At 40.1% G+C, this 21,622-nt stretch overlaps 1 protein-coding gene across 3 annotated transcripts in view; it reads right to left on the bottom strand.

Moving 5' to 3' along the window:
- The window catches only part of TOX2 (TOX high mobility group box family member 2), a 207,782-nt gene that overhangs the window by 158,821 nt on the left and 27,339 nt on the right, over nucleotides 1-21,622 (bottom strand). The window contains exons 1-2 of one of the 3 annotated variants that reach the window (XM_047744340.1): nucleotides 15,632-15,724; nucleotides 15,096-15,193 (exon numbers count right to left, since the gene is read on the bottom strand). The exons of 1 other annotated variant lie outside the window; for it this stretch is intronic. The gene's annotated coding sequence lies outside the window, so the exon portion shown is untranslated. Of the gene's footprint in view, nucleotides 1-15,095; nucleotides 15,194-15,631; nucleotides 15,725-21,622 lie in introns of those variants that run through there. One more of the 3 variants, XM_047744342.1, reaches the window with a different exon arrangement.

Raw genomic sequence — 21,622 nt, 5'->3', positions numbered from 1 at the left:
TTTTTTTTCTTTTTAAAGCATTCATATCTCAAAGAAATGAAGTATTGCAGCCACAGGATTGGTTCTCTTTTAAGAAAAGCAACATTCTGGGTGGCTCAGTCAGGTAAGCATCTGCCTTTGGATCAGGTCATAATCCCAGGGTCCTGGGATCGAGTCCCATGTTGAGCCCCATGTTGGGTTCCCTACTCAGTGGGGAGTCTGCTTCTTACTCTCCTTCTGCCCCTCCCCCCACTTGTGCATGAGCTCTCTCTCTCTCTCAAATAAATAAAATCTTATAAACAAACAAATAAATAGGAAAGCAACATTCTGACAACAAAAAAGTGCTCTTGAAGTTAAGAGTAAGATAGAAGAAATTTCAAAAATTCAAGGGCAGGGTTGGAAGATACAGATGAGGACATTTCCCAGAATGTAAATCAAATGATAAAGATAGAGAAAATAGGCAAGAAAAGATAAGAAACTATCCAGAAGGTGCCACGTCCAAATCAGAGGAGTTCCAGAGAAAGAGTATGTAAATAAGTCCAGGTCCCAGTTCCAATAACAACAAGCAACTCCTAGACACTAGTTGGCTGTCCTACAGTTCAACTCAGGCCGGACACTACTACCCAGAGACAGCATCGGATTCCCCAGGTTAAAGATTCAGTCCTACAAGACTGCTCCCCACTGCACTTCAGACACTAGTCACAGGCCCAAGTTTGTAACCTGTAAACTTCTGACACATTGGCTGTAAAGTCCTGATGACCCCTCCTTGGGTTGGAATAATATGCTAGAGTGGCTCATAGGAGTCAGAGAAGCAATTTACTTAACCACATCACTGGTTTATTATAAAAGGATACAACTCAGGAACAGCCAGATGGAAGAGCTGCTTAAGGAAAGATCTAGGAAAGAGGCACAGAGTGGCCAGGGCACCTCCAGGAGCATCACTTTCCCCATATCTCCACATGTTCATCAACACAGAAGCTCTCCAAACCCCTTCCTTCTGGGTTTGTGTGGAGGAGATCATCGAGGTGGTTAAATCATTGGCCACTGGCAATAGATTCAAACCTCCAGTCCTTGTCTCCTTCCCTGAGGATTGGGGAATGGGGTGCTAAAAGTTCCAAACCTCTGATCACATGGTTGGTCCCCTCACAACCAGCCCCTATCCTTAAGTTACCCAAGGGCTTTCTAAAGATCAACTAATTAACAGAATATGACATTCCAATCACTGGTAATGTCAAGGATTTTAGGAGCTCAGTGCTAGGAATTGGTTGAAGACCAAATATATACTTCTTATTATAATTCACAGTATCACAGTATGTTAGTAACAAAATAACCACAAATTCCCCCACAGAGAAGGACATCTGAAAAGGCCCATGAGTACCCACCAAGATGGACAAAAAATGGACTCATGCTAAAATATACCATTGTAAAATTTCAAAACACCAGTAGCAAAAAGATTTTTCAAAAATATTTTTGATTAGGATGCCTGGGTGGCTCAGTTGGTTTGGCATCTGCCTTTGGCTTGGGTCATGATCCCAGGGTCCTGGGATGGAAGCCTGCATCAGGGTCCCTGCTCAGCAGGGAGTCTGCTTCTCCCTCTGCCTGCTCTGCCTGCCACTTCCCCTGCTTGTGTTCCCTCTCTCGCTCTCTCTGACAAATAAATAAAATATTTTTTAAATGATTTTATTTATTTATTTGAGAGAGAGAGAGAGAGAGCATGAGAGGAGAGAGAGATCAGCGGGAGAAGCAGACTCCCCGCCGAGCAGGGAGTCCGATGTGGGACTCAATCCCAGGACTCCAGGATCATGACCTGAGCTGAAGGCAGTTGCTTAACCAACTGAGCCACCCAGGCGCCCCTAAATAAAATATTAAAAAAAATACTTAAAAAATATATTTCTGATTATTTTTAGACCACCAACTAATCTGTTCATTTCTGAAAGGAATATGATAAGATGTCCAATGACAGGTAATGATTATCACACATCTCCCTGGGATTCTATGGATTGTTGCTTGATATATTTGAATACTTTTAAGTGTGTGTATTTTCCTGTTAGCTTTATTTTCTCTTATACTGTTCCTTTTACTAGTCTACAACCTCTTGCATTATTATACTTTCACATTAAATGTTATTTTGTCTCATGTTGAAATTGCTACCCTAGATCTCTTCTGGTATTTGCCTGGAATTCAGTCTTTTCCCACTTTCTTTGTCTTTTCATATTAAGTGTATTTCTTATTTAAAAAAATAATATTGACTCTTTAAAAAGTCTAATCTTAGGTGTCTTTTAATAAGTAAGTTTTATTCATTTGTATTTATTGCAATTACTGTTATATTAGAACATATTTCACAACTGATAAGGATTCTTTTTTCCTTTCTTTCTTTCCTGGTTTCCATTGTTTAGGGAGAATTTCCTTTTGCTGGTTCAAAAGTTATATATTCTGCTCTTGGTTTTGTTGTGGTTGGTAGTAACCCCTACATAGTCCTTAAGACCTATACTCAAGTCTAATTTCCCTTATTTCCTAAACTTAACTTATAGCTTCTCTTCTTTGTTTTACATACTACTTGTAGTGTCCTCTTGATGTTGGTCTGATTCTTGTTTGTTGACACTCTGCTTCACTTCCAGAAACATTTAGAATGTGTCTTTGATGCTCTCATGTTTCACTCTGAAGCAGGTATAGGTTTTTCCCTATCTCTTCTGCATGGTATTCTATAAGCCTTTTCAAGCTAGGACCTCTTCTCTTTAATTTTAGAAAGGAATTTTTTTTTTTTATTTCTCCAAATATTTTATCCTCTCCATTCTTCCTCTTCTCCTAGAGTTCTTATTTTCTGAATGTTGGCAGTTCTATTTCTCTCCTTCATATTTCAAAGCACTTTTCTTAGTATATATTTTCCCTCTTTATCATCTACTGCTGCTTCTTGGGCAAGTTCTTCAACCTGATCTTCCATTTCATTAACTTGCTCTTCAGCTGTTTCTATCCTGCTATCAATGCGATCTTGTATCTATTTATCTTAACTACTATGTATTTCATGCTTAATATTTCTACTTGGTTCTTTGAAGCAACTTTAAAATTTTTTTCATATTTTTAACGTCTTTCCTTATTTCCTCAAGGGTATTTACAACATTTATTTTAAATTCTAGATCCACTGGCCTCAGTAATTCTGCTTCAGGTGGGATGCATTCAGTTTTTTCTCTTTCTTTCATGACAAATATACTTCTCCAGTGTTTAGTTACTTTGGCCTCTGAGTTCAAGGTTCCACGATGGTCAGCAGAGCACCCAGCTGTCCTGTTACTCCACAGACACTTGAGGTCTGGGCTGTTGGTTCCTTTCAACGTCTATAGAATGGCAGTCAGAGACACTATCAGGGGATTTTAGGAGCAGCAGCAAAAGCAGAACTTTTAAAAGCTTTCCTCCAACCCAACCCAGGTTTTAATCCTGGTTTAGCATTAGAATTGTATATGGAACTTCAAAAAAAAAAAAAAAGCCACCTCACCACACACTATAAAATCAGAATACCTGGGATGAGGTCCAGAGATGAGCACTGTATTTTTGGAGAAAATTTTTTCTGAACACTGTATTTTGGAGAAAAACATTCACACCTATAAAATAGCTGAAAGAAATAGTACAGGGAACACTGGTGTGGTCTTTACATTGATTTACCAAATGTTGCTACATTTGCTTCCTCTCTCTCTGGTTGGGGTGAGGGTGTTTGTTTTGTTGGACCATTGAAAGTAAGTTGTGGACATCATAACTTCTCATCCCCAATACTTCAACACAAATCTTCTCCTACCTATCATTGTATCTGGTGTCAATATTTTTAAGAGCTTTCTCAGATGACTTTTAATGTGCAGCTAGGATTGAAAACCACTGCTCTAATCTATCTTCCCACCATTGCCTTTGCTTGCCCTATTCCCTACCCCTCAACAAACGTGAGCATGCACACATACCCCCCCACACTACAGACCACACACGCACGCGCGCACAGACACACACACACCAAACACACATACCAAACACATATCACACATGCACATACACACACCACATGCATACACACAGCATACATGCACACAGATCACATGCAAACACACAGCGCATGTGCACACACAGTACATGCAAACATACACCATCACACATAAACTATCACACAGCACACACATACCACATGAAAATGCATGCCAGCACACAGCACACGTTCACACACCACAAGCAAACACATACCATCCAACAGCACACCTGCAGACACACACTACATGCATCGGCGCACCATCACGCAGCACACATGCTCACACACGCTCCAGCTCAAGGCAGCCTGCAGACTCCCCAAGGATTTCCATCAGTTCTTTATTAATTCCTCAAATCCATGTTTTCTCCCATTTCTATCATTTCTCTGGGGTAGAGTTTGAGGGCAAGAGCCATCAACCTGAGCTACAAGGTCACTTTGACAGGAACTTGAAGTTCTCAGGCTCTGTATGTATCTATTTTATAATGCTGATGTATTTGGTATTAGATAACGCAGTGGAGAAATCACCATCTTAGGCAAAACATAACAGTTCAGAAAAAATAAAAGCAATCTTAACGCAAAATAAAGTCTGATCTTGAATTTGTTTGTAGTGTTCTTAAAAGGATATGAAATATTTTTTTAGTCAAAATACACAAAGACTAAATTAACCCACTCTGTCCATAGTCCCATTACAATCTGTGTTTTAAATGCCTGAAGTAATATTTTAAGTTATTTGATAGAGTCATCAAGTTTCCTTCTTCAAAAAAAGTTTTTTGAAATAGTGCATCTTTCCCCATATCTTTACCATATTAAATATTATAAAATTTTAATGGTTTTTTCCCAATCCGATATGCAAGAGATGATGTTTCAGTGTTGCTTTAATTTGCATTTCTTTGGATATCAGCAAAGTCCAGCATCTTTTTACATGGTAATTTAGTCACTTATAAATTTTATCTGATATTCATGTTTGTCCATTTTTTAAAAAGAGATTTTTAAAGAAGAAGTTAATATTCTCTCCCTCTAAACCTACCTTTAAGTAACCAATATTTCCTGTTAGTTTTATATCCTTCCAAATCTTTCTCCAAATGCATCCAAAATATACAGACACTTAAATGGTTCTAGTAAGATGATGCCAAAACTACTCAAATACCTCAGGGTGAAGTGTGAGGTTTGGGGAATCACCAAGGAAAATCTGACCATGCTAGTCTGAGACAAATAAAAATCCTAAAAAGAATCCTATTCAAGGATGACAAAAGGGGACATAAACCAAAACTTTCCAACAAGAGAGAATGAAATAAACACAGCAGCTTGAAGATATGAAGAATATGTTTCTGAAAACTAAACCCATAAAACATATAAAAACAAATCTACTTTCCACTCTCAGTAGAATGGAAAAAAATCAAGGACTCCATAGAAAAAATGCTGAAAAATGAGATCCTTATAATAACAGATCAGGTTAACAAAAGAATGGGTAATGCTAAGAAAAATCATTAAGGAAATAAACAATGCTAGAGCAACACTTTTTTTAAAAATGGCATACAAAGCAATGAAAAGCAGACACACCAATGAAGAAATCCAAACCAGGGAGGTAGGGAATAGACTTGAGAAAAATAATGCAGGATGTAGGGGCAAAGGACAAAAGAATGGGAAAACCCATATAGGAAAGACAACAGATATTCAATGGAGGACTGTTGGCATTCCTAAAAGAGAGGCCAAAATAAATTGGTCAAACAATAACAAGGAAAATTCTGAAAAAATTATTTCATTTTATGTATAAGTAAAACTTTACGTAAATATCCATGTAGAAGAAGAAGGACCCTGACTTTTCTGCCACAAAATTCACTGCCAGAGACAAAACAAGGTTTGAAGGAATAAAAAGAACATGGCCCCAAACTTTAAGTCCAGCCAAGGTAAGGAAATAAACAAGACATTATGAAACACTGAAGAATCTGAGGAGGAGATCACAAACACTTTTCCCAAAAACTAGACGAATACATAAATACTTTTGAATATGGAAACTGTGTCATGGGAGAGAATCAAATGCACCCTAATTCTAAGCATGGGATTAAGACTTAATAACTGCAAGAAACATGGTTATAAAACAGAATGGAAATATTCAATTCCTTGATGGAGAAAGGCACATAATAAATTATCAATGGTCTGGTATGGCAGGTTTGTAGTTGAGATTGAAGGGGAGGGTATAAAAAGAAGTAAAAATGTATAATTTTCCTCCCCTTTCAAAGAGAGAGACATAAGACAAGGTCTTGCTTCTAAAATTTATGGTTTAGAGAATCTAGGATTAATCATTCAATTATTAGCAGATCAGATCTAAAAAACAGAATCTACAGTTATTAAATCACTTCAAAAACGGTGACTGTTGTCTGATTGCTGTTGCTAGGACTTCTAATACTATGTTGAACAATAGTGGTGAGAGTGGGCATCCTTGTCGTGTTCCTGATCTCAACAAGGAAGGCTGCAAGCTTTTTCCCACTGAGGATGATATTTGCTGTGGGTCTTTCATAGATAGATTTTATGAAGTTCAGGAATGTTCCTTCTATCCCTATACTTTGAAGTGTTTTAATCAGGAACGGATGCTGGATTTTGTCAAATGCTTTTTCTGCACCAATTGAGAGGACCATGTGGTTCTTCTCTCTTCTCTTATTAATTTGTTCTATCACATTGATTGATTTGCGAATGTTGAACCATCCTTGTAACCCAGGGATGAATCCCACCTGGTCATGGTGGATAATCTTTTTAATGTGCTGTTGGATCCTATTTGCTAGGATCTTGTTGAGAATCTTAGCATCCATATTCATTAGTGATATTGGTCTGAAATTCTCCTTTTTGGTAGGGTCTTTGCCTGGTTTGGGGATCAGGGTAATGCTGGCTTCATAGAAAGAGTCTGGAAGTTTTCCTTCTGCTTCAATTTTTTGAAACAGCTTCAGGAGAATAGGTGTTATTTCTTCTTTGAAAGTTTGGTAGAATTCCCCAGGGAATCCGTCAGGTCCTGGGCTCTTGTTTTTTGGGAGGTTTTTGATCACTGCTTCAATCTCGTTACTAGATATTGGTCTATTCAGGTTGTCAGTTTCTTCCTGGTTCAATTTTGGGAGTTTATAGTTTTCCAGGAATGCATCCATTTCATCTAGGTTGCTTAGCTTATTGGCATATAACTGTTGATAATAACTTCTGATGATTGTTTCTACTTCCTTGGTAGAGAAATAAAAGGTATTCAAATTGGCAATGAAGAAGTCAAGCTCTCTGTCTTCGCAGATGACATGATTCTTTATATGGAAAACCCAAAAGACTCCACCCCCAAACTACTAGAACTCATACAGCAATTCAGTAACATGGCAGGATACAAAGTCGATGTACAGAAATCAGTGGCTTTCTTATACACTAACAATGAAAATACAGAAAGGGAAATTAGAGAATCGATTCCATTTACTATAGCACCAAGAACCATAAGATACCTGGGAATAAACCTAACCAAAAGGTAAAGGATCTGTACTCAAGGAACTACAGAACACTCATGAAAGAAATTGAAGAAGACACAAAAAGATGGAAGACCATTCCATGCTCTTGGATCAGAAGAATAAACATTGCTAAAATGTCTTTACTGCCTAGAGCAATCTATACTTTTAATGCCATTCCAATCAAAATTCCACCGGTATTTTTCAAAGAGCTGGAGCAAATAATCCAAAAATTTGTATGGAATCAGAAGAGACCCCGAATTGCTAAGGAAATGTTGAAAAAGAAAAACAAAACTGGGGGCATCACGATACCTGATTTCAAGCTTTACTACAAAGCTGTGATCACCAAGACAGCATGGTACCGGCATAAAAACAGACACATAGACCAGTGGAACAGAGTAGAGAGCCCAGATATGGACCCTCAACTCTATGGTCAGTTAATCTTCGACAAAGCAGGAAAAAATATCCAGTGGAAAAAAGACAGACTCTTCAATAAATGGTGCTGGGAAAACTGGACAGCTATATGTAGAAGAATGAAACCCAACCATTCTCTTACACCGTACACAAAGATAAACTCAAAATGGATAAAGACCTCAATGTGAGACAGGAATCCATCAGAATCCTAGAGGAGAACATAGGCAGTAACCTCTTCGATATCAGCCACAGCAACTTCTTTCAAGATATGTCTCCAAAGGCAAAGGAAACAAAAGCGAAAATGAACTTTTGGGACTTCATCAAGATCAAAAGCTTCTGCACAGCAAAGGAAACAGCCAACAAAACAAAGAGGCAACTCACGGAATGGGAGAAGATATTTGCAAATGACAGTACAGACAAAAGGTTGATATCCAGGATCTATAAAGAACTCCTCAAACTCAACACACACAAAACAGACAATCATATAAAAAAAAATGGGCAGAAGATATGAACAGACACTTCTCCAATGAAGACATACAAATGGCTATCGGACACATGAAAAAATGTTCATCATCACTAGCCATCGGGGAGATTCAAATTAAAACCACATTGAGATACCACCGTACACCAGTTAGAATGGCCAAAATTAGCAAGACCAAACAACATGTGTTGGAGGGGATGTGGAGAAAGGGGAACCCTCTTACACTGTTGGTGGGAATGCAAGTTGGTGCAGCCACTTTGGAGAACAGTGTGGAGATTCCTTAAGAAATTAAAAATAGAGCTTCCCTATGACCCTGCAATTGCACTACTGGGTATTTACACCAAAGATACAGATGTAGTGAAAAGAAGGGCCATCTGTACCCCAATGTTTAAGCAGCAATGGCCATGGTTGCCAAACTGTGGAAAGAACCAAGATGCCCTTCAATGGACGAATGGATAAGGAAGATGTGGTCCATATACACTATGGAGTATTATGCCACCCTCAGAAAGGATGAATACCCAACTTTTGTAGCAACATGGACGGGACTGGAAGAGATTATGCTGAGTGAAATAAGTCAAGCAGAGAGAGTCAGTTATCATATGGTTTCACTTATTTGTGGAGCATAACAAATAACATGTAGGACAAGGGGAGATGGAGAGGAGAAGGGAGTTGAGGGAAATTGGAAGGGGAGGTGAACCATGAGAGACTATGGACTCTGAAAAACAATCTGAGGGTTTTGAAGGGGCAGGGGGTGGGAGGTTAGGGGAACCAGGTGGTGGGTATTATGGAGGGCACGGATTGCATGGAGCACTGGGTGTGGTGCAAAAACAATGACTACTGTTACGCTAAAAAGAAATAAAATATTTTTTAAAAAAACAGTGACTGTTACAGCAAAGGATATAAAGAAAGAGTACTGTAGTGAATCACAACAACAACAAAAAAAACAAAACAATCAAACAATTTTAAACAACAGAAATCGTTATGACAATAAATAAAAGGGTTAAACAGATAATTTTAAAAACTTGCTTAAATTAAAACACAAAATACAGCTCGGGAATGCCTACAAAACCCTTAAGTAAAACAAAATGATTCAGAAAGATTAAGAGGAAGAAGAAAAGCAAAGCGGTTCTAGGAAATGCAAACAAGAAGAAAGCATAGCCACAATGTGAACATCAGACAAAGCAGTATTCTCTTAAACATTCAAATATCATAGAAGTCTACTGCTATTTAAATTATTCCAATGCATAATGAGAGAAAATTTTCAATTATTTTTACAAATTATGCAGGACAATATAAAAAGAAGAGACAAAGCACAAAATGGAACACTACAAACCCAATTATGAATACACTTGCAAAATAGTAACTAAAATATTAGCAAATAAACTAAGTAGTATGTTAAAAGAAGATATGTGAGATTAAGCAACTGTTCAAAATTTTATAGACTATTAATGTAAAAAGGAAAAAACAACTTCAATAGATGACAAAAAAAAGCTGATTTAAAAAAATAACATCTATCCCCTAACTGCAATGTTTCATAAAATAAGAATAGAAAGGGGGTGCCTGTGTGACTCAGTTGTTTAAGCATCCGACTCTCTTTTTTTTTTCAAAGATTTTATTTATTTATTTGACAGAGAGAGAGATCACAAGTAGGCAGAGAGGCAGGCAGAGAGAGAGGAGGAAGCAGGCTCCCCACCAAGCAGAGAGCCCGATGTGGGACTCGATCCCAGGACCCTGGGATCACGACCTGAGCTGAAGGCAGAGGCTTAACCCACTGAGCCACCCAAGTGCCCCAAGCATCCAACTCTTGATTGGGTCATGAGCTCAGGTCATGATCTCAAGGTCAAGATCGAGCCCCACATCAGGCTCCCCATAAAGCATGGAGCCTGACTAAGATTCTCTCTTTCCCTCCCACTCTGTGCACTCCCTCTCAAAGGAAGGAAGGAAGGAGAGAGGAAGAAGGATATTTCCATAGCATTATTAAAAAAAATAATTACATGGGGTGCCCAAGTGGCTCAGTCCATTAACTGTCTGCCTTTGGCTCAGGTCATGATTTCAGGATCCTGGGACTGAGTCCTGCATCCAGCTCCCTGCTCAGCAGGGACTCTGCTTCTCCCTCTTCTTCTGCCTCTCCTCTGGCTGGTGTTCACTCTCTTGCAGTCACTCTCCCTCTCTCTCAAATAAACAAATAAAATCTTTTTAAAAAACTACACATGCACATCAAGTGACTATTGGCATCATGTTTAATGGGAAAATACTCAGAGGCATTCCCCTTAAATCATGAGGAAAGACAAAGAGACAACTTATTACCACCCATTTTGCCCTCTATTCTTGAAGTGAAGAGAATAAAACAAGAGGTACAGATGTTTGAGGGGGAAAAGTAAAATGATCAATATTCACACATTATATAATTTTCTGAGGGAAAAAAACAAGAAAATCAATTAAAAACTTATTAGAAATAATAGATTCAGTAAAGTAGATGGTTTAAAATAAATATACTAAAATCAATAGTTTTCTTAGATCTCTAGCAATGACCAATTAGAAAATACAGATTTTAAAAACTGCATTCATTCCAGCAATAAAAGCAAAAGATCGATCTAAAAATAAACTTTTAAAAATGTACACAATCTGTACCAAAAAAGGAACAACTACTTAATTCTCCCCAAATATTTAATAGAAAAGGAAGAAAAACAGCATGGTTTCGGAACATTCTATCAGTGTAAATACTTTTAAAAGATAATTTGGCAGTGTATATCAAAGTGGCAAACAAGAATTCTTTAAGATTTATTTATTTATTTATTCGAGGGTGGTGAGGCAGAGGGAGAGAATACTTAAGCAGACTCCCTGCTGAACGGGGAGCCCTACATGGGCTCTTTCCCAAGATCCTGAGATCGTGACCTGAGCTAAAATTAAAAGTCAGATGCTTAACCAACTGAGCCACCCAGGCGCCCACAAGCATGCCTTTTTGTTCAACAAACCCATTTCCAGGGCCCCTCAGAAACCTTATACAAAGTAAAAAATGACAACGTGCAAGACTCAAGAATTCTGGCCTGAGCAACTGAGCAAATAGTTGTGCAGTTCCCAAAGTTAACAAAGTTTATCAGATTAGCAATATGTAGTTAATAGCCTTAGAAAGGGCTTATACTTTCAGCCAGCAATTCCATTTCTAGGAATTTATTCTTAGGAAATAATCATGGTCATGCTCACAGTTAGTTTCCAGGAAATTAATTGCAATGTTCATAATAATGAAAAAAAATGCAAACAATTTAAATGTTTAACAGTGGAATATTGTGAAGCACTTAATATTTATGTAGAATATTCAATGATATGGAAAGACATAGATGATATACCATAATATGAAAAAAATCCTGCTATAGACAGATTTAAAACATGTATGTTTTACATGTGTAATGTGATTGAAATTTTTGGTGGGGGGTTCCTTGGTGGCTCAGTCAGTTAAGTGTCCAACTCTTGATTTCAGCTCAGGTCATGATCTCAGGGTTGTGAGATCAAGCCCCGCATTGAGCTCCAAGCTCAGCTAGGAGCTTCCTCTTCCTCTGCCCTTCCCCTAGCTCATGTTTCTCTCCCCCTCCCTCTCTCTCTCTTTCTCTCTAAAATAAAATAAATTTTAAAAAATAATAAATAAATAAATAAAATCTTTTTAAAAAGTTTTGTTGAAGAAAAACTGTATACAAAAATCCTATATGGATACAGATATACCTAGAAAGATACAAACCAAGTTGTAGACAGTTACAGTTGTGACTCTGACTTCTCTTTCTGTTTATATTTTCTGAATTTTCACCAATAATCATGCTTTACTTTTGTAAAACAAAAGCTATTTTAACATTCCTGCTCTGAGTTCTTTGTGATTTTGAGAGTCCCTTTTCTTTGGCGGCGGGGAGGGGAGGGCATTAGTTCCTCATCTGTAAGCTAGAGGGTTGGGGATGGCTAAGATCCTTTGGGCACTTGTCATGCTCTCTTATTTATTTATTTATTTATTTATGATTTTTCTTTTTAAGTGATCTCTGGTCCCAATGTGGGACTCGAACTCACAACCTGGAGATCAAGAGTTGTATGCTCTATGGACTGAGCCAGCCAGGTATCCCATGGCTCTCTTTAAACTACCACCATTAGTCCTGAAGCGTCTGTTATGGTACTGCCCAGCCAGCCCCCTGCCTGTTGCTGGTTCATTCACTCTCGCACACATAAGCCCAGGGCAGTGACCATTTCAGTGCTGACCCAACTCCCAAGTGCCACCATCTGCATGTCTTTGCCTAAGGGCGTTCACTGCTGGCCAGAGGTCTCCTTCCACCACTGCAGCTGCATAAGTGCTGGGGACCCGTGGAACCCCAAACAGGAGTGGACTTCTTGTAAAAACCAACCTGAGTTGATATATAGACATTCCAGCTCCCTCCCCTCAAGGGTGGCTCCCAGAATTCCCCAGTGGGGTTGACTTACTGTTGCCCACCATGGTAGTGGACTTGACCATGAACCCCTTCCTGGCTTTCTCCCCTTCCCTGCCTCACTTCCCCCTCTCCCACCCATGTGTCCTGGGATCACCTTCCATATAAACTACATGCACTACATCCTTGTCTCAGGGTCTGCTTTTGAGCAGACCAAAGTAAAATAAACCACCCTTCCCATAGCCCCTCCCCTCAAACCTCCAACTCCCACCACCCTTCACTCACAGCTGCTGACCTTGCTTGTTATTTTGTAGAAGCAGAAGCAATCAGAAAACAAAAATATCAACAGACATTCACAGAAAAAACTTTAAAGGCCAATAAATATGTGGAAAAACATGCTCAGCTTCACTGGTGACCAGAGACGCAAATTAAAACAACTGACAGACCTTTCATAAATACTAGACTGGTGGGAGGTAGTTATCTAACAGTACAGAGGAGGTGGGGAAAATAGGAAGTCTTGTACAGTCTGGGTGTTGATACTCTTACCTTGGAGAGCAATTCAGCAATATCTAGTAAAGCTGGAGATGTGTGTGCCTATGATCCTATGACCCAACAATTCTACTTTCAGGTAAATAGCCTAGAGTAACCCTAGAGTAACAGGAGCACAAGAGTATTCCCTGCTATACTGATTTTATTTTTTAAATATTTTATTTATTTGCCAGAGAGAGAGAGAGAGCAGGTGTACAAGCAGGGGGAGTGGCATGCAGAGAAAAAGGGAGAAGCAGGCTCCCCTCTGAGCAAGGAGCCCGATGCAGGACTCAAACCCAGGATCCTGGGATCATGACCCGAACTGAAGGCAGATACTTAACCAACTGAGAGACCCAGGTGCCCCACTGTACTGATATTTTTAAGAAGAAAGAAAGGAAACAATCTAAGTGCCTACCAATAAGGGATTAGACAAGGAAATTTTAAAACAGTCATAAAGTACAATACTATATTAAGACAAATGAACCACATCTACCTATAAAAAGGTGAATAAATCTCAAAAGCACATGTTGAGTGAAAGTAAGATGCAAAAAGGACACGTACATTATGGTATTATTTTATGTAAATATCAGAAGCCTCCCGAGCACAACTGTATCTTGTCTGTGGTACACAATACAAAAAGAGTTTCAAAACATAGACACCTTTAAAACATGGGCAATGACCGTGATTACCTTCAGGGATTCAGATGAGGAAAACTCCAAGTGTATCCATCATGTTTTGTTTCTTCAAAAGAATTTTTTTTTTTCCATTTCTTTAAAAGGGAGGGTGGATAGGGAGAGGGAGAGAGAATAAGAAATGAGACTACACCAAAGCAAATATGGCAAACAGTAACATTCACTAAATCCTGGTGGCAAGTTTTTAAGTGTTACTTTGTAATATTAATCTCTGTTCTTTCCTGGGTGGTTGTAACATTTCTGAATTTAAAAGAAAAATGACCAGGGTGATGGAAATGTTCTAATGACTGTGTTGGTAGTTACATGAATGGGGGCTTCTGTCAACAAACACTCCCTGAACCGGACACCTAGAATGGATGCATTTTCTCACGTGTAGATGATATCTCAATAGAGCTCATTTTTAGAAGAGAAAACAATTAAATGGGACATGATTGGCAGGTGCTCGGCCTCTCCCGTGGGACCTGGTTCAACATGGAAGTGGAGGGAGGTGAGGATTCTATGAACTCTGGGTCAGCCTTGAGGGTCTGTCCTCCCAATTTTAGATCCTCAGGGCAAATGGGACAACCTTGGCTTTCGGGGCAAGAGTGGACAGAGCCCTCCTCACAGGGTTGCCTGAGTCTAATTTTAGAGCTGTGGGGTTTGGGGGAATAGCTGACTCTGCTTCTCCAGTGAGTTCATCATGTTCTTGGCACCTCAATGTTCTCTCCATTTAAATTTTTTCAGAAGCACCAACAAATCAGAGAAGTATGCCCTGAAATTGCTATTTGGATGAACGTGACATCTGTAGGCCAGCAACGGAAACTGGAGGAGGTGATGTGTTTGCAACTCACAGCCTCATCTCACGGCCCACACTCCAAACAACACACACGCGTGTGGGGGAGAGCATTTGCCTGGATGGAAAAGTACAGCTCAGTAGCCAGGCTGTCCACGGGGTGAGGAAAGGAGGAGAAAGGAAGGGATGATGGGCAGTCTGGCTACGGTACACCAATCACTTAACAGCTGCCGTGTCCGTGGTGTCATTTCATCCTCAGGACACACTTTATCAACCCTGTTTGCAAGATGAGGAAACAAGCCCAGAAAGGGCAGTGCTACTTTGCCAAGGACACAAGGCAAAGAAGCAGGATTTGACCCCACCTGGTCGATGCCAAGTTCTTTCTATGGTGCCTACAGCAAAGAGACGGGGCTCGGTACTTGTTTCCTTCCCTTCATCTTGCCATCCTGCCTTCTTCTTCCTTCCAGAGAAATCAGGAGAGGTGTGAAAAGTTCCTGGGATGTTCTGGGGGCAGGTCCAGGGCAGGGCAACTAATGGGACCTTGAGATTGAGGATGATGGAAGAATCCAGGATGAGTCCCAGTTTCTGTCCTGGGGTCAGGCACGGAGATGAGAAGCTTTTGCAGGAAAGGGCGCTGTTAGTGGGAAGCAGAGATGGGGCGTTGAAGTGTTTCTGGAACAACCAAGCAAGGAGTCCTGAGACCACCGATTTGTGGAGAGAGGAGAATTCTAGGAGGATGGGTTACCTCTAAAAATGAGCTTCACTGTGGTCAGACTTTCTTCTTGGGGTCTAGAATGACCTCTCACTGCCATGTGTGAGGACATCAGACAGCTCAGTGGCCACCGGGGAGAGAGGAAATCCCAGCAAACAGACATTCAAGCTAAGGAAGCACACTCACATGGGCACAGTCAGTGAACGGGTGATGGTTGTTCCCACCGGAACCAGGTCCTTGAGGTGTCACTGTGTCACGCTGATACTCATAACAATGACCCTTAACATCAAGAAAACATTAATATTCAGTCCCTCACGTTCAATAAGGCAAGACATCTTAATCCACTTGATATTCATTCCCATTCAGTATCAAATCAAAATGATGCTTAAAGGAACAAGGTTTGGTTCCTAAGAATGTTTACTTGGGGGAAACTTTCAGGGAAGAGATTGTCCTGGAAGGAATATGCAGAATCAATTTTTAAATCTGTAAATAACAGGACACCTGTTACACATGGAACCTTAGCCAGAGCTCAAGCATACAAAGCACTAGCGTGGTCTGTTTCCCCAACCACAGTTCCTAGGGCTCCTCAGAACACAGTTTGAAAACCACAGGGCTTATGTAACAAGGTAATTTTACCGATGGGTAAGATGAGCCCCAAGGAAACTTCTCTGGGGCCACCCAGAAATATAGCAAAGGCCAGGCTGAAACTGGTTGGGGGCCAATTCCCAGGTTTGGCTTTCACGAAATCTGAAAACTTAAAGGCAGAATGAGCAGACAGCCCTACACTTTTGACTCCCACCAGGAGAGAGATGAAGCCTGGAGCTGTTACCGAACTTGCTCCTGGTCACACAGCTAAAACGGGGATCACAGTGTTCTTTCCTCTGGGTAATCTGAATGTAGTGAGCCACCCCACAGTAGATGGAGGAAGGGGTCCAGTTGGAAAATTCCAATCCGTGGTGAGCCAATGGCTCTGTTAGATTTCTTTTAATTCCAGTAGGTAGAAGGGGAAAACACATTCACATCTAACTGTCCTTACAATAGCAGCTGCTTTTAATGATGCTGAATTTTTGCAGTTGCTTAACAATGAGATAGAAAAAGTAATGATAAAACTTTAAAACCCTGGGAAGTTGTTCCAATTAAGTTCAGTTAAATATGCCCTTAGGTAGAGTAGATGTGCTGAGCAATGTCTTGGCAGAATCTCATCTCTTTGACCAACATGCTCGCTGGCACACAAGGAGGTCATTGCTTCATTTCTTGAGAAGCAGTGTGCGTGGTGGGAAAGACACAAAATCTGGAGTTGAGTGTATCCGATCCACAACAACTCCTGAGCCATGGGCGAGTGAGAGCCACTGTATAATGGGCATAAAAATATTTACTTCAACAGGCTGCTGGAGGATTGAATGACATCACACACAGGAAAGGGTGGTTTGAAGATGTACACAGAATGGTCATTACAGCGGCTGCTGGAATATAGGATCAAATGGCTGAATTATGGGATGCCTGGGTGGCTCAGATGGTTAAGCCACTGCCTTCGGCTCAGGTCATGATTCCAAGGTCCTGGGATTGAGTTCCGCATCGGGCTCCTTGTCCAGCAGAGAACCTGCTACTCTCTCCGCCTCTGCCTGCCACTCTGCCTGCTTGTGCTCTCTCTGACAAATAAATAAAATCTTTTTTAAAATGGCAAATTATTTGTGAGGTTTTCTTTAAAATTATCTGAAACATCAAGGAAAGATGGTATAATAAATGCAGGTTGACTAAAGGTCCTTCTCTGTGAATAGAACAGAAAGAAAAAAATTAATCTGGGGGGGGTGTTCAAAATGGTTTTATGGAGAAAGGAATCCCTAACAAAGACTTGCCCTTGGGTATGATGGCTCCACCAGTTTTGAACAAATCACAAAGGTTCCAAGGGGGCAGGTCAGGAGAGGGGCCCAGCCTTTTACAACAGCAGGCATTTTTTCTTCCTCTTCTTGAGAGGAAGGGGGGCAGAGAACCACTTGAATAGCTTCATCAAACTTTTTTTTTCACTTAACACTGTCTTGAGGCCTCACAGTGTGAGAGCCCAATGCTCCAGGCATTTTATTTTAGGATTTTATTTATTTATTTGAGAGAGAGAGCACAAATGGGGAGGGGGTAGACAGAGGAAGGAGGCGGGAGAAAGGAGGTAGCAATAGGGAGAAGCAGGGATGCCTGGGTAGCTCAGTCAGTTAAGCAGCTGCCTTCGGCTCAGGTCATGATCCCAGTGTCCTGGGATCGAGTCCCAAATCAGGCTCCTTGCTCAGCAGGGAGCCTGCTTCTCCCTCTGCCTCTGCCTGCCACTCTGCCTCCCTACGAGCGCGCTCTCTCTCTCTCTGACAAATAAATAAAAATAAAATCTAAAAAAAAAATTTTTTTTAAAGAGGAAGAAGCAGACTCCCTGCTGAGTTGGGAGCCCCATGCGGAGCTTGATTCCAGGACCCTGGGATCATGACCTGAGCTGAAGGCAGAGGCTTTAACCCACTGAGCCACCCAGGCGCCCCGCTCCAGGTATTTTAAACCACCAATCTCCTTAGCCATGACCAAACCCTGAGGAGAATGAACAAAAATAAATTTTAAATGACCAAGAATAAGCCAGCAGTTCTGAAGCTTGGAATGGGCCCCAACCACCTGAGTCAAATTTTGAAAAGTACATATCTTCCTGGAAAAAAAAAAAAAAAAGGATTGAATTGAAAGGAGACCCTGAGAATTGATATGTTGATCTTCCCTGCAATGCTGGGATGAATGAAATTCAGAAGAATCTCATGATGTCACCCCATTTGCTGGGGCGGCGACAGGGAGATGCACGTCTAAGAGATGGGCCATGGAATGCCAATCTGGAACAAGGTTTTTCAACCTCTCACAACTGTTGCGTGGACTGGAGGGTTCTTTGCTGCGGGGGGCTACCTTGTGCAGTGTGAGATGTTTAATAATATCACTTGCCTACGCCCACGAGATGTCAGATGCACCCCCCTCCCAAACTGTGCCAACCAAAGTTGTCTCTAGACTTCGCCAAATGTTCCCTGGGTCAGCCATATTGCCCCTAGATGAGAACTATTGGTCTAGAAGACTCTCCCTTACTCCAGAAAACAGTAAGTTGGCCAAATTTGGACAAGCCTGTGGTATGTGCCTCTAGCCGAGAAGGAAGCAGAACTCTTTCAAGGGGATAAACACCAGGACAAAACACGCTGATAATACACAAAACTTCACAGAACATAGAGAGGCCACGGCATCTCCTGTGGGCTGAGGGAACTCAGGGAAAGATGTAGATTGTAAAGAATGACCTTCTTGGCCTCTCTCCCTCCCTGTGAATAGGTAGAAGAGCCAGAATCCCTAGAACTTGGTCTTATGAGAAGGCAGAAGAGCTGGGCTGGACTGATAGCCTGAAACAGATTGCTCTGATGGCAAACACTTGGCCTTAGAAGGGGACCGTTTCTGAAGCTGGGACCACCTGAAACTGAAAGTGTCCCTTCCCCTCACTGCCTACAATTGGATGTGCCCCCAGCCAAGCAGAGAGACTCCCCTACAGCGCTTCGAGCCATGTGCTGTACACAGAAAGTCATGGAACTTGCACTTCTAACCATTGCCATGGCCCCTGCCCCTCCTCTCCTCCCTTCCAGACCCCAGAAGAGCAGCCATTAAAGTCAAGATCTGAGGGGTACAGAAAAGACCTAGGTAAACAGGGAAGGAGGTGAGCGAGAATATAGGTGTTCTAAATTTGGGCAAATAATAGGCCTGGTGAAACTACTCTGGTTCAAAAGTAAGTAGGCTTAAATAACATCAAACATCAAAACTATGGAAATTTTCAAAAGAGAACAGGAAAGAAAAGGAAGAAACAGATCAGGCTAAAAATAGATAGAGACTCCATTTGGAAAAAGATATGGCGAAAAAGACAGGAAACAGGAAAAAAAAATGAGACCACAAATGTACCACAGCCCAAAGAAACTAAAGATAAGATGATAACAGATAAGATTAGTAGTTTGGGGGAACCAAGGTAAGGAATTATGCACCAGAATCATCCAACTATGCTACCATTGAACAGGTAAGAAACCCAGAGGACAGAAGTGATATAGCAGAAAAGTTAAGTGGGGAGTATTAAAGATAACCTATAGAAAAACCACATAAAATACGAAGGAAAAGGTCAAAGATTCAGAACAATTTCGAGAAGATGATTGCTGTGGACGGCAGACAATGGAAGTAAACACATGGAGGAGTAGCATTAAAGGAGAGAGCAAAGCAAAGACATCATAAAAATAATCCAACATGTAACAAAGGGGGAAAAGCTGAATATGGAGATTGAGGGAGGATACGGCATTATAAAAATATTTTTCTTAAAGATTTACTTATTTTTTAGAGGTGGGGGGAGGAGCAGACGGAGAGGGAGAAAAATCTCAAGCAGACTCCCTACTGAGCATGGAGCCCAACATGGGGCTCGATCCCAGGAACCTGAGACCACCACCTGAGCCAAAACCAAGAGTTGGACGCTCAACCCACTGCACCACCTAGGTGCCGTGCGAAAGTATTTTTAGAGGCGAGATCAAATCTACATCTAGTCTGATCAAGATGTTCAAGGTAAAGGATTTCAGGAGAAATTATCTGAGCTCCCAGCCAGAAATACCAAGTTATCAACAAGAGGAAGAATATCAGCGAACCCTCCATCTCCACATTAATGCACATCAGAAAACCAAAGTAAACCCTGCAAAGTTTTCAAAACAAAAGTATAACTTAAGAGGTTTATACCCAATCAATATTTGATTCATATTTACTCAGGAAATACAGGATCCATCAGCGTTTTTTTTTTTTTTTTTCAAAAGTGTTTTGAAAATAAAACTCAGACGATCATAAGTTAATTCAAAATAAGAAATCAAAAATAGGAAAGCTATTGAAAGGAAGGGTAAGAACTGAGTCTTGGGTTTTTTAAATATAAAACTCAGCCTCAATAACTACAAAAATTAATTTTAAATCAAAATGAAAGCTGTAATTCTAAAGAAAACCTATGTTATATAAAAATAAATAATAAGAGTATCTATAATTGACTGCGATAGCAATCTCAGATCATAACAAACTTAGGAGGGGGAGGAAATATGAAGGCTCAGATTTGCGATCTTTCATGATAAAAGTGGGTTTATACTATCACACACTGTTCTGTTTCTTGACAAATCAAGAAAAAAAGGGCTTGAGTATATCATTTTTAAGAAAGCAAAAAGGTATGATAAACTGTATCAGTAACCATTCTGCACAGTGGAGGGCAGAGGAAGGAGGCAAGGAGAAGGAATGGATACAAGTGAAAAGCGAAAAGATTTTTTTTTTCTTTTTTTAAAAGGTAAAAAGATTTTCAAGAATGATCCAGGTAAATGCAAACTAAACCGGGATCCATGATCTGAATATCAGAAAAGGCTGAACTGAAACCCAAACGTATTGAATGAGAAAAAGCAGTACCCATACTGATAAAAGGTATGAAACACAATGAGAACAAATGTCATGACACTTCTGATAACATAGCACCAAAATATATGAAGTAAAAACTACAGATCAATATACTGGAATAACAGAAATACAAGAATAAGAAACTTCAACTCCCCTCTCTTGACTTTTTACTGTTAAACTGTTAAAGATATACACAATCTAAATGATATAATTAATAAAATATATTAAATATATATTTTATTGTATAATAAAATATACATGATATATTAAACTCTGTGCATAGGAAACAGAGAATATTCTTTTTCTTCAGGTGTCATGTGGTGTTGGCAAAATTTGTTATGTGTTAGGCCACAAAGGAAACCTAAAAATTCTAAAAGTAGCTATATTATAGCTCACAAACTCTGACCTTGATGTCATAAAAATGTAAATTAATAGCACAAAAAGATGAAGACCATTCCATGCTCTTGGATCAGAAGAATAAACATTGTTAAAATGTCTGTACTGCCTAGAGCAATCTATACTTTTAATGCCATTCCAATCAAAATTCCACTGGTATTTTTCAAAGAGCTGGAGCAAATAATCCAAAAATTTGTATGGAATCAGAAGAGACCCCAAATTGCTAAGGAAATGTTGAAAAAGAAAACAAAACTGGGGGCATCACGATACCTGATTTCAAGCTTTACTACAAAGCTGTGATCACCAAGACAGCATGGTACCGGCATAAAAACAGACACATAG

The sequence above is a fragment of the Lutra lutra genome, chromosome 9 (genome assembly GCF_902655055.1).
Source record: "Lutra lutra chromosome 9, mLutLut1.2, whole genome shotgun sequence".
Lineage (NCBI taxonomy): Eukaryota > Metazoa > Chordata > Mammalia > Carnivora > Mustelidae > Lutra > Lutra lutra.
The sequence above is the reverse complement of the archived record's forward strand: the minus strand, read 5'-3'. Positions and strand labels throughout refer to the sequence as shown.